Raw genomic sequence first — 13,947 nt, 5'->3', positions numbered from 1 at the left:
TTCCACCCATAGTTTACATGTCAGGATCCGTTATTGCTTCTCTTGCTTCATTATTTACTATGTATCTCATGTCAATGTTAATGCTTTTTTTTTTTTTTTTTAATTTTATTATGCTTATATTTTATCCTGATATATCCAAAGTTAAAATCTAGTAAGTGAATAGATTTTTGGTTCAGCAGTATCATTGGTTCATAAATGTTATAGATCCCATCCAGTAGTATTCTGCATCTTTAGAATGCAAATTCCATGAAAAAAGCACTGAAAACTTGTTCTGCAGAGGTTTTTGCAAAATAGCTGCAGATGCTCTTGCATATTTGTTTTAGAAGCATTTATTTAAGGAAGTTATAATGATTTTAGGTAATGAAATCACTGCATGCCATTTCTTAAAATGATTCATTTTGATGTGGCTATCTTCAAGTTTCTTGATCTCATGATTTACCTAACAGTGAACAAGGTTAATGCATAATAAAATAGGACGCTCCTTTTATAATCTTTTCATTAAAAGAGAGTAACAAGAGGTACATTATTTTAAAGTGTTTGTGATACGGGATCAATTTTGTTGAATCCCACAGGTCTCTATGTGTCATAAAGAGCCCTTTACTTTGAACATGTGTATAACTGACCCATTGAGAATTGTCTGTTCTCTTCAATTTGTGAAATTTAAATTGCTTTTATTACCTTTAATGGTGTTAAGTACAGAATGAGGGATAAACTGTCCTGGAAAAGAATTAGACTTCAGGTCTGTAGTTTTAATAATTCATAGACTCACAGCATTCATAAAATAAATATGTGTTGCTATGTATGTAAACTATATGGGTTACAAAACTCATATTGATATACCTTTTTAAAATCTTTTCAGGTCTTGTTAAGGGATTAGGTTTTACAGGGAGACTGTAGATGCAAATGAGCATATGAGTGTATTCAGGATTAGCCATGAACTGGGGAGAAATTTAGAAGCCCCAGTTCTTCAGACCACATCGAATCCTTACATGTTATTCTTTCGACCCAAGCTTTAAGTGACCTGCTGTTTGCTGAGTAGATAAGTTAGTTCCCCCCAGATGTTGCAGTAATTTTTCTACTTAGGAGAAGACAAATAGTAAAAAATAAGTAACTTAGACAAGTACTGCATAAATATAATCCAAAGATTGATTCACACATATAATAGAATCATTTATAGTTCTCCCTTTATAGTTCTGTTTTCAATAGATTTTTATTTATTTATTTATTTTTATTTTTTCAATACAGTTGGATCCCTTTTGGTATATGAACAATAGAAAGAAAAAGCCAAAGTACAAAAGCATATCTCTTACTTATGGCTCCATGAACCATGGAGTTTCTCAGTCAGGGTCTGACGTTTATACACTTCAAATTTATAGATATATAGCAAGAGTTTTGAAACTAAGTAGAAAACAATAGACTAGTGGCTGTGCAGATATTCTCTTAGCTGGTTTATGAGCAAGTACAGTGGACCATTTTGGCCTTTGCTACTTCTGTGATAAACATTCATCTAATAATCTGCTGTAATTAGTGGGTTTATATGTAAGAACAAGCATATAGCTGGGTAGCAGACATTAAACTGAGATCAGGGTCTGAGTACTGTGGTGCTGTATTTTTCTGGGGAGAGTGCAGCACAACTGGCATGTACATGAACTTTCCAGCTTGTACTTTCTCCATGAGGCCTCCACTGGCAAAATCTTACAGTATAACGTTACTTAAGATTATCTGGTTTAGGTCAATGAATGAAGATAGAGATGCACCTCTACTGTTATGTGTTGCACCTACCTTACATCTCTGTGTAGGCTGTGATCTGGGGTTCCTCTCACAGATATGCATTAATGCAGGTTATAGAGGGAGCTGAAGGGCTTATTTTACAATAACCTGCCTCCTGGGTGGCTGAAATGGAGAGCTCCATGGCTCATGAGCATCCATTAGGGTCATTGAGGTTTTCTCTACCGTAGAGCATAGCAGCATCATAGCCCAAAGGAGATTTCTCTTCTTACCATTATGGTGGCATAGAATTGGGATAAGTTTTGTTGAATTAAACATTTAGGGAAAAAAAAGTATGTCAGAATTTTTGTGTTTCATCATAAGATAGATATTTTCCATTCAAAGGGGTAGAAGAATCTTTCTCTTCTGTTGTTATAACATCATTGTATCACAGTTCACCCTTACTTCCATAATTAAGAATACTTTAGATGTTACTTAGTGTCTTTCAGATATTTCATATTGAATACTCAGATAACTAGACATTGCTTTAGCCTTTTATATTTTCCACTTAGTCATTTTAGTTATGACTGTAAGATGTAATTTATCAAATGCACAATGAGAGGTTATCAAACTCTTGTTTCAGTAAAAGAAAGACGAACATTACCCTCAAGAGATAAATCTTTCATTAAACTTTACAAAGACCTTAAGCAATTTCTATCCTATTTATCTTTTCCAGTCTTTTCTCTTTATGCTCCAGCTGCCAGTGTTTAGAAAGCAACATGAGGCAGACAGCCAAAATACAAGCTGATTCCCTAGCCAAATGGATAAATTTCCTCTTCTGCAGCTAACATTTGACTTCACCTTAGGAAAGTATTTTATAAATTGCTTGTGTCTCAGAAGGAAATATTTTTTAATGTCATACGTAACTAAATTATTTGCCCTTATTTTTAGGACACTGAGATCAAAAGAAATTGTCATTAGAACACTGAAGATAAGTTTATTAAGGAATAAACTCAGCTGATCTTTTGTTTTGTTTTGTTGTTGGATTTATTGCACTCGCTTGCAGATGTTTAGGAACTGAAACACTCAGTTTGATAGGGGAGATATTCATTGTCTAAGGAATCATATCAGACTGAACACTTTGAGGATGAATTACATAGACAGTTTAAGTAAGTTTGGAAAGTAAGTGTTTTCTCATCTACTCAGCTTCTGCCAAAAGTCAGTTCTTTTTTTTTTTAATTATCAATGCTTTTTGAATTGTATTTATTTTTATTTATTTATTTTTTTCACTTTAAAAAAGTTGTTATTTAACAAGAAAGAAAAATATAAATAATCTGCACACAGGTAAGGTTGGGCTAGGAATCAAAATCATAGAGATCTGATTTATTCACAACCACAGCTGTGATTAAATTTGAATTGATTCTTTGTAGAAAAAAGGCAAAAGTTTTGGCAAGTCCTGACTCAGGCATGCCTAAACAGCAACTTTTCTTTTAGGTCCAGTAAATTCCTTCTCATCCCATAGTTATGAAGGAGCCTTATGTGATATCTTTTTACTTGGTATTTTCGGTTACTTTGCTGTGTTTTGCAAATTGACACATTTTTGAGCCATGTGAGAAAATTTGTACTTTTACATATATACACACATTTTATGCTATCTTACTGACGTAACTTTACAGTTGTTTTCACAAATTCTTTATTACACAAATTCTTCATTACACTGGCCAGTGTCTGTTTAAAGGTAAGAACATGTGCTAATAGCACTAAAGAGGTCTGCCCACATCTAGAAATTCTGATTATTGCTTTGTTACTACCTTTGTCTCTGAATCTCCCATGAAACTAAATAGTGTGATCTAATTTATGTGTGTCCGTCTGTCTATCTATCTATCTAATCTGTAAGCATTAAAGATATTTCCAGTAGAAAAGGGATCACAATATAAGCTACCTTGGAGGTATAAAATGAGATTGTCTGTTTTCTAGTGGACACAATAAGCATTCTTGTTTTCCCTTCAGAAATAAGACTTTTTGTACAGTTCTCCTCATTCTCCTCCATGTATAACTCAAGGTGATTGCATATGCACAAAATGTAGATTGAAGTCAATCGCAGAAAGAGCCCTCTCCTCTTCTATACTGTACTTTTGCCATGTCTAATTGAATACTTGATATGGACAATTCCCAAGCTAATGATCTTTCTTTTCAAAATTTATTCTCCATACTCTCAAATAATGATGAAATATTCCATGCATCTGTATCTTCTCCCTCCTGCATGGGCTTTCTACCAAGTATCTGAAATTATATTCAGTTGATTAATTGATTCTGTCATGAAGTTGTATAGAATTACGTTTCTTTTCAAAGTCTCATTTTTTTTCTCTGTTTAACAGTGATTTATTTAATGGCTGTAATGTATTCTGGTAAAATCCATTTAGTGTTGTAACATCTATATTGAAATTCTCTAATTTATTCATAAAAAGAAGGCCCTCCCCACTTTCAAGAATTTCAGTGAGAAGACAAATGAAGCTTGACCTGTGCTTCAGCATCAAGACTCTTCTAAACTTATAATAAATTTAAGTATTTAAGATCGGAAATATTTAGCTTCCATTTAAGAAAACATTAACTTAATCTAGTAGTGATTAGAAAAGTGTAACTGTTAAATTATTTTCCATACTGTAATATTCAACCCAGATGTCTGCCATCTCACCATCCAAAGTGCCATGATCATTTCAGCAGAATAAATTACAAGAATTATAAGCATCAATGCCTAAAATATTATTGTTAAGATTCTTTGAAAATGAGAGGCAATAGATATTGTAAGATAAATCACAACTATTTTACCAAAATTCACTATAATTAAATTGTAAACCTACAGGGATAGATTTCCAACAATTTTAGCAGCAGTAAAATAACCTTTCTTTCTTTATTTCTGAATTTATGAATTTGTTTCTGAATTTCTTTTTGCATTTTTTTTTTTAAATTTTTTTTTCTTTCTTTTTGAACTTCTTTATTTCTTTTTGAATTTCTTTTTTTAATGACTTCCACATAGGCAAGTATGAGTTGATTCAAAATCCAATGACATTAAGAGAAAGATTATAATAAGCTTTAGAAGGCTTTGAACCTTTTTCAATGATGGTTTTCCTTGAAAATGTGGTACTTGGAAGTATTTTTCTGTGGAAACGTATGTATAAAATCTTAATTTAAATTAATAAATCTTAACTTCTAAAAATACAACTGATTTTTGTTGTTTCTATTTATTTATTTATTTATTTAAATGCATGGTAATTTTTTTAACTGAAGTCCTTTTTATTTTGACGCTACTGCTTTACATAGTTCTGAAATAAGCTGCAAACAGCCTTATTAATAACTGATTAGACAGCTAGCTTTTTAGTTTGTACTGAAAAGCCTTTTCTGCTGGGAAGCCAGCAGAAAACTTCAACTGAGTTCAGAGAACAAGTTGAATACTTTACATAATGAGCTTCTTAAATAATATCAGAGGTTTTGCTATTGTCAAATTAGTAATTTTCTATGCTTTATTTCATATACAAAGTATGTAAAACGCTGAATCTCTCAGTTACTGAGTACTTTTTATATCTTTTTTCTAAAAAAATTGAAGGGATGGTCTATCTAAAATAGTTTATCTGATTATAATGAATTAGAAATTAGCTTTCAGTAACTAGAAGAACAAATCCATTAAATATTACCTCCAGAAGTAAATGACAGCAAAAACTTTCTAGAACTATTTTTTTTTTATATCTTATTTCTTAACAGTAAAGACCTAGAAAAGTTACTTTCAATTTTAATACATTCAATTTATTTTTATACAACTCTTTTTGACATTAAAGATAAAATAGATTAAATTTAAATATTATAATCCAGATGTCAGTTTTAGTAATATGAAACTGCTCCAAAACTCATGGAAGTAATTATATAATTTTAAGTCCTGTTTTTCTTGGTGTTCTTGGTGTTACCTGTGAATTGCTAGCCAGATTTGTAACTCCTCCCAGTGCTAAACTGAATGCTGGTTTTTGGTTTTATTTCTTTTTTTTTTTTTTTTTGTTTTTGTTTTTGTTTTCAGTTTGGAATCTTAGACTCTACTTCAGCAAATAAATAAATAAAAATCAGAGTATCAGGATGAGAATGCAAACTTGATTGTGAAGAGAATAGACCCTCTATCATTCTTAAAGTATTGATAACCCTACTTGCTTTTCAAAAGTAGCACTGAAAAAGCACAAAAATGCAATAAACCATTCCTTCCTTCTCCAATGTTGGCCTTAAGAGAAAGGTACCCTAAAGACTATTTAAACTTTTCTTGTGAAACCTAGAAAGACAGCTGAAGCCAGATGGAGTCATCTGTGAATATCCCACAGTTCAAGTGGGAGACCATGCAGGAGGTATTGTAGCAGGTGGCCATTATTTACACGTTAAAAATAATAATAGTATATAAAATATATAATAATGTAACATGATAAAATATAAAATGAGGGGTGCAAGAAATAAAATGGGACCCTTCTAAGTAGACTTTCTCTAAACAAACAGTAAGATGGAAATTTGAGGATAGCTATTCAAATAATTTAGGTTTATAAATGTTGAATTGAGATTGGGCACAGTACACAAATACTAAATATAGAATTATTTCACTTATATTTAGTTACTTTCCTTTAATATTCTGAGCTAGTACTTGTGCACCTGTGTTTCCTGAAAGCTGATAATCAGGAGATTAATTTTTAGGTACTTCAATTGAATTATATACTTTGAGATTTAAGTTCAGCAAAATGCTAATGAAGGTATAACAGGAGCAGTTAGCGAGGACTTTGAAGTAATTCTGTGGTACTAACTCAAGTCGTGGTATTTTTCCCAATGGTGAAATAATACTGTGTAGCACAAAACTGTACCTAAGAAAGCCTTATTAGAAATAAAAAAGAAATAAAAGTAGGTTCAGTATGGATTCCAGCTCTGAAAAAATCAGGAGATTTGAGCTAGGTGTTTTATAACATATGGAGAAAGAAGCATAATACAAATGTTTGAACTGGCTTAAAGTTTGGATCGTTATTTCTGTCAATATTTTCACATATTTTCTGAGGAACCAGCATGAATTTCAAGCGTGTATTTATTAGATGTTTTTCTGAAAGAGTCATGATTGATTTTTATTTTTTTCTCTGGGTATACCCATGATTACTCATATTATTCACACTAATTCTGAAGGGAAAGGAGAACATTTTGCTGTACATGTTGTTCACTTGTTTACTCAAGGGTATTTGTAAAATTTGTTGTTTATATTGGTTTTGTGTTGAGTAGATGTATATGCAACAAATTTCTCTTGCCAGAGGTTGTAGTCTAAAACCTTCAGCCAGCAAAACCTGATATTCAATCTAAATGTGAGCATTTGAATGTGTATGAATAATGAACTCAGTTGATGCATTGTAACAAATGATTGCACTTAAGCATTTCTGATTCAACTTTCTGCTTTGGATCTGCTTTGGTTTAAAAGTGTATGTTACCAAGAATGGCTGATAATTTACTTAAAATTTATTATCAGTTATTGGCATGGATAATACGGACAGGGCTACAGATTTTGATTGCCAGGGAAAAGTATAGAGGACCAAAGAGACAGAGGAAGACATCCTCAGGTAGTTGGGTGACTGGCCAAGGATGAATGGGAAAGCGGCACAGTATCTAGCTAGGATGTGGACTGGGTGTTTTTTAACTAAAACATTTTACAGCCTCATTTTTGGAGCTGTTCTTTTCTGGCCATCAATTTTCCCGGTGTGTTTGTCTGTATATTGTGGCTTCGTAAAGGGAGTGCAGAACACATGTACTACACACACAGTAAAAAACACAACTTGTTCAAAACGTGCCTGTAAGCGTATACTTTAAAGGTAGAAAATATAGGTCTTCAGCATGAGAAGAAATTTGGCCATAAATCAAGTTGCAAAGAAGCAAAAATTGCATATTTTATTTATTTATTTATTTTTTGGTCTTCATGTTTCATGCATTATTACATAGTCTGCTCTTGAAAGCTACAGAATCAAGTATACTCACACTTGCTACAGCAAGGTGCCAGTTTTATCTGTCCTATTTTATTATGCCGTAAATAATTTTTACAAGCAATTTAAAAAAAATATAAACCTTGCATAATGTGCTTAACATCTATTATCTCCAATGAAAATTTTACTGATTTGCATTATGGGGATTATGCAAATTAACATATAATCAATCAAAATCAAACTTCCGTTATGCCCTTCATGCAATGCATCCCAAAGCACTTTAGAGGATAATAAAATTAGTAGCTTGGCTAAGTAGGAATAAGCTAGGTCAAACAAATAAGTCTTTAGGCTACACTTAAACAGTGAAATATGGTAGTCATCGAATAGATTAAGATAAGCTCTCTTATATTTATTTTATACCACAATTAAAGCTCTCATTATAAAAATCTTTCATGTCAGAAACCAATCACTTGAGAAATGGAGACCGAGCAATATTAATGCATGGCAGAACAGTCTTGAATTCAAATCTTATTAACATAATGTCTGCACAGCTGATACTATCATCTGTTTTTGAATTTCATTTTTCATTTCAGTTCATTTTTATTTATTTATTTTTTTTTTTACAATGGTGTAATTTTTGAAAAGTAGTAATGTATGAGATAGTAATAAAGCATTTCTAGAGTAAGCTAATGAGCCTAGAAATAGTAGAAGCTGTACTGTGTAAACATTTTCCAGCTGAGCATAACTTTCAACAGCAATGTTAGCGACTTTACTTTCACTCTGTTCAATTTGTCTTCAACTAAGTGCATTGCTGTTTGGAAAGGATTGAGTTAATATAAGGTGCTTCTTCATGACTGCAAGAAATACTACAGCATATACCATTAGGAGGATCATACCTTTGAGAGGTTCTTCTTGCACAGTTCTAGGTCAGATTTGAACTCCAGTTTAAAAATTCAGTTCTAGCAACTAAACGTTCCTGACATCTGAAGATAGGACTACACACTAAATTTATATCTGTTTTACTGCAATTCATAGTCTGAACATGTGTTTTATTAGTAAGAACTTGTGTTATTGATTTAAGATACATTTATAGACCTCCATTTTTTTTTCTTATTTTTGTTGACTGAGGAACGTTTGAATAAAATCTTAGTTTTAGAGTCTTATGTTGATTTAAATGAAGGTAGGCTAGGGATCAATCACTCCTATTTTCAGAATCAGATAGGAAGTGGAAGTAAAAACCAAAATGCCTGTACTTGGCTTTGATCATATGAATTTATATGAAATTATACAACCTTGTTTGTAGTGTGCCTTATGGATTACCTCAACCTGCTGCAGATAGGCAATGCTGCAAACATTGCAAATGTGTGGTTTGTTCTCCCTCTTGTGTTCATTCACGACCTCTTTTTCTAGTTAGATCAAGTAAGCTAATATGTTTGAAGCTAACTGCTATTCCCAATATAGAAATTCCTGTTGAGATGGGTGAGAAAAATAGGGGCAGTTATTTACATTGTTGAGCTTGCAAAACTAGTTGTAGAAAATGTTTAGCAGTTTTATATATTAAATATTTCTCTGCTGAAGAAAAATAATGTAAATAAGAAAGCAGAGGAAGGGATGTCTTTCTCCCACAAAGAATTTGCTCTCATAACCACTTTTCATCTTTCCCGGTGTTTTGCACTTTGTTCCTGCACAAATAATGGTTTATAGAAGTGAGAATTTACATAGAGACTAGATTCAGTGCAAAGTCAGCAATTTGCTTTTGTTTGTTTTCTGAAAGCTTGTAGCTAAGGAAAAATGTCATTTTTATCCCCATAAAGTCATTTATTGTCCATGCCTCTTAGCTGGCTCATTTTGAGATATCATTTACTTTATCTTTGTCATTTTCTTCCAGTCTCCAAGTGGCCATCCTGGTCATTGAGTAGGAACCATGAAGCAGTCCATTGAGCAAGGTGTCAAGCATTTTTTGGTTTTGAATGGTAAGATCTAAGCTGGTGACAATTAGGGATATTGCAAAGCTGAGAACAGAGACCAAATAATATGTGTATGTACAATGTTTTGATTCAGAAACAGTACAGGTTGAGTAATGCCTGAAGACAGTAGTTGGTCTTTACCTCCTGGCATGTCTATGTGGGAGTAAGCAGTTGGGGTTGAACCAGGAGGGCATATTGAAACCTATATAGGTGCTCAAATCAAAGAGTTTTAATTAAGAGTTCAAACACTTCAGTTGGTATTGTATTGAAAGGGAGTAATATATTTGCAATGTATGGAAAGAAACAAGCAGATGCAGTTAAGACCTTGACAAATATCTTGGAAGAGTACAGGCTGTGGTCTTCAGAAAAGTGATTTTTTGGGGTATCAGGACAACACTAGCATGAGATCTGAGCTCTGAGCTCCCTTAACAGCATTTTTTTCCAGATGGAATAATCTGCATTATTTCAAGTTGTCGTTAGTCATTAGGGATCTGTAAACTTTAACCTAATGTTTTTAATTCTATGCTTGCTTTCCTCAAGTGTGGCACAGTCCTAAATGAATAATTATGGAATCCCAGATGAAAAATGGAGAAGAAGAAAAAAAAAAAGCATTTTCAGTATTTAGAACATTTTCTCAAGGGAAAAAAACTGGTAAACTTAAATCTGTAACTTTAAAAGGTTGTGGAGAATCTAAATCAGTAACAGTGATTAAGTGAACAGAATGCAGTTTAATTATCTCTGGGTAAACTGACTGTTGGCTGAATCAAGTGAAGTTCTAAAAGTAGCATAGGCATGAGTAAGAAGCATTAAAATGAAAACTTTGTTGTTACCTATAATACCTAGTCAATTAGCTTTCCAGGTGTAAGCCCTAGGAAATTTTGTTATTTGTTAAAAAAAAAAAAAATGTTGGTGACAAAGCTATTAAGCTGAAGTTATGTGTAACAAATAACCAAGAGGGATTTAGTACATGCCATAAAATTCTGTATCTGGGACCCATGACAAGGCCAATAATGTCAGAGAAATGAGAGGCAATAAAGCTATGCTTTAATTTATGATTTGCAAAACATCTGCTCAGATGAGAAGCATAAACCACAGGGCACATGAATGTTATGCAGAGGCTCTAATGAAAAGGCTAAAATTTGGTGTCTTGGATCAGTGATATAAAATGTTGAATGACTTCAAATAATTCTGTGGCATGGCTGCTTGTTTTAGCCTGGTTGATTTTAACTGCTAGTACTAAGTGGGATTTGTGTCTGTTTTAGGGTTTCTAAATTCTATGTTTTTACTATTTCTCCAGCATGATTGATAAAAGTGAATGTTTACTGTCATTATGCGTGTTAATGCAATCACTCATCCAAAGATTATTTTGTCTGAAAAGGAGGTATGAAGAAAAGGTTGATATGTTAACTCATAAAGCCCCACCCCACCCCCCCAAAAAAACAAACAAACAAACAAACAACAACAACAAAACCAGCAGTGGTATTGCTCCCCGTTTATGTTTTTATTCCATTGTGAGCAGGGTATCTCATTGCAGACAGGGCAGGATAAGGTGTATCCTTGTTCAGGTACATGACCTATTCTATTACCAAGCCATGGATTTGGACTGAGGTTCAGGAAAATTTCTTGTCTTGACATACTGCATACTAAGTGGTGCAACACAGGCCAAAAGTCAGTGCACACGCAGGGTTTTGCTTCTGCTACCTGCTTTAGACCTTAGCATAGACATGTTTATGTGTTACTCATAAGGTCAGCTTTGCTGTCTAATTGGTGTAGAGAGTCTGTAATATGTATGGGATTTAAGAGCAGAATTTATCTCAGTCAGGTTGCTATCTGCTTTCCAAAGCTGTATTTTACTCTGTATTTATAAGCTGGTTGTATTCTTCCAGAGTTATGTAAATGTCATTGCACACATTATATTCATTTTAAAGCAAAAAAATGGTAAAAAATTATTCTTCATCTGAAACTCTGAAATGGAAGTATTCTTTTTGTTAAATGGCAATGTACAAATAGAGATAACAATAAAAATTTTGGGTGGAAACTAATGAGACTTATCTTTCAAAGCTTTCTGTGAAAGAAGTTTTCTGTGATAACTCATTTTCTTCAGCAGCTTCAGGGATTCCCATGTTAAAGAGATAATTCTTATTTCCTTTTGCCCATCCTTTATACCTATTTCTATATGTTTATTAGACTCTGGTACTTGCAGTGAAGTTAAAGGAGAGAATTATCAAGAATTACGAAGGTCACCTTTGTGGAGAATACTTAATACAACAGTAGTTGCTCTATTTGTCTGGAGAGAGAATGTACTGAGATGAATTTTATTTTAGCATTTTTTTCCTCATTCCCTGTTCACCATAGCTTCTGAAGTTAAGGTTTCAGGGGATGTGCCCCAGGAGCTGTTACTGAACCGAGTGGAAAGATTCCCCACATGGCAGTGAAATAAAACATGCTATTGTCTTCCTTGTGGAACTTCAGCTGAATGTGGGGCAAAAAGAGTCACCTGTGAATTTATATTGATCTCATTCCATTTTACTTGTAAAGGTGCACTTGTGAAAGTTGTTGGACTGTGGAGAAGTTGGTTCATCCAGTCTCACCTGTCCAAGCCAGGTCATGGAGGTCTTTAGACAGGCATAGTGTGTGGCAGGGAAATCTTCAGAAGACAGAGGACCTCTGATTACCCTGGTGGTTTGTTCCAGATCATTCACACTTTTATAGTTGTGAGTCTATTTCTTGCTTTGAATATTTTATTTTATTTTTATTTTTATTTTTATTTTTATTTTTATTTTTATTTTTATTTTTATTTTTATTTTTATTTTTATTTTTATTTTTATTTTTATTTTTATTTTTATTTTTATTTTTATTTTTATTTTATTTTTATTTTATTTATTTTATTTTACTTCTTGCCCTCATTTGTTTTCTGCACCAAGAAAACCCATAGCTGCTTTCAGCTCTTGAAGGTATTTAGGTATCATGGCCAAATCACTGAGATTTTTTTATGATAAATAAATGAGACTGAATATCCTCATTTTTTCCCTGAGAGTTATTTTTCATGTTCTTGGATAAGACAGATATTAATGTTGAAGGTGGTGGTGCTCGTTGAACAGATGAATGACAATTTAAAATTCAGATAAGCAGAAGGGCACATGAAATGTTGATGGAAAATGACCCTCCTGTCTGAGAGAAGCAGCGTCGTGGGGAATACAATTAATTGATACTGTGTGTTATGTTAATTCAAGCTATGTTTGTCTTGCTATACAGCATAGTCAATAGAAACTGAAAGTCAGATACTGAACATGTAGATCTCCTTCCTGCAAGCTGGCCCATTGCATTGAAGTAACTGGTTTCCCATATTTTTGGCTCACTGGGTGTGGGCAACCCATTGTACTGTGTGCATGGCCCTAGGCCTTTAAGAAAGCATGCCAGGTGCAGCTTTTGTGCTCAGTCCCAAACAAAACATCTGTTTTAAGAAACTAGACTAATAGTTCATTTTTAAACAATAACTGTATTGGAAGAGAGAAGTAGTTTGACCTGTAACTAAAGTGTTGTAAAACTTTTGCAGTAGCATATATGCTTATTTTATCCACAGTCCTGTACCTATCTATGCTTTGCATTATATTTTAAGCTGCAAATACCTAAAACAGAATTAGCCATATTTTTAGAAGATGTTAAGATGTAGAGATGTGGTGTTAAGATGTAGAGTTAAACTTCCAGGGGGCTGTGAAAAGTACTGTCTATTGCTTATCTTCATTTTCTGTGTATTTGGAACTGTAGTCTGGGGTGTATTATATTGAGACAATATCTGAATCCAGCAGTGAAAGTCATTGAAGGACAAAGAGAAAAATTTATAAAAGCAGCCAGTTCATCAGGTTTTATTAATTACATTTTTTCAGGAATGATTTGCCCTCCTGAAAGAGACCAATATTTCAGGAGGGCAAAGAGATATTTGATAACCATAGTATAGTCTGCATTTATGAGATCACAAAGGATATTCTTTGTCTTGCACATTACATCAGTGGATAATTAATGACTAGGCATGGTTACTGGTTTCCTTCATTAGGTAGCTAGGACTGGCTTCACCCCTCCTATGTGGCTTGGCGAGGACTGGTGATGGGTGACCCTTACCTGAGGAATCACTGCAACATCTTGAGGAACCTGTGCTGTTTTCCATCTGCAGGTAGGACATGAACATGTATTTTACTTGATACTGATCTGATAACAGGATGAGGGAGGATCAATGGGAATTTTAATTTCAGTGAGCATAGATCCAGCCCTAAGAGATGCAAAAGAAGTGCACAGAAGTC

This window comes from Anas acuta, chromosome 11 (assembly GCF_963932015.1).
Source record: "Anas acuta chromosome 11, bAnaAcu1.1, whole genome shotgun sequence".
Taxonomy (NCBI): domain Eukaryota; kingdom Metazoa; phylum Chordata; class Aves; order Anseriformes; family Anatidae; genus Anas; species Anas acuta.
Note: the sequence above shows the minus strand (reverse complement) of the source record.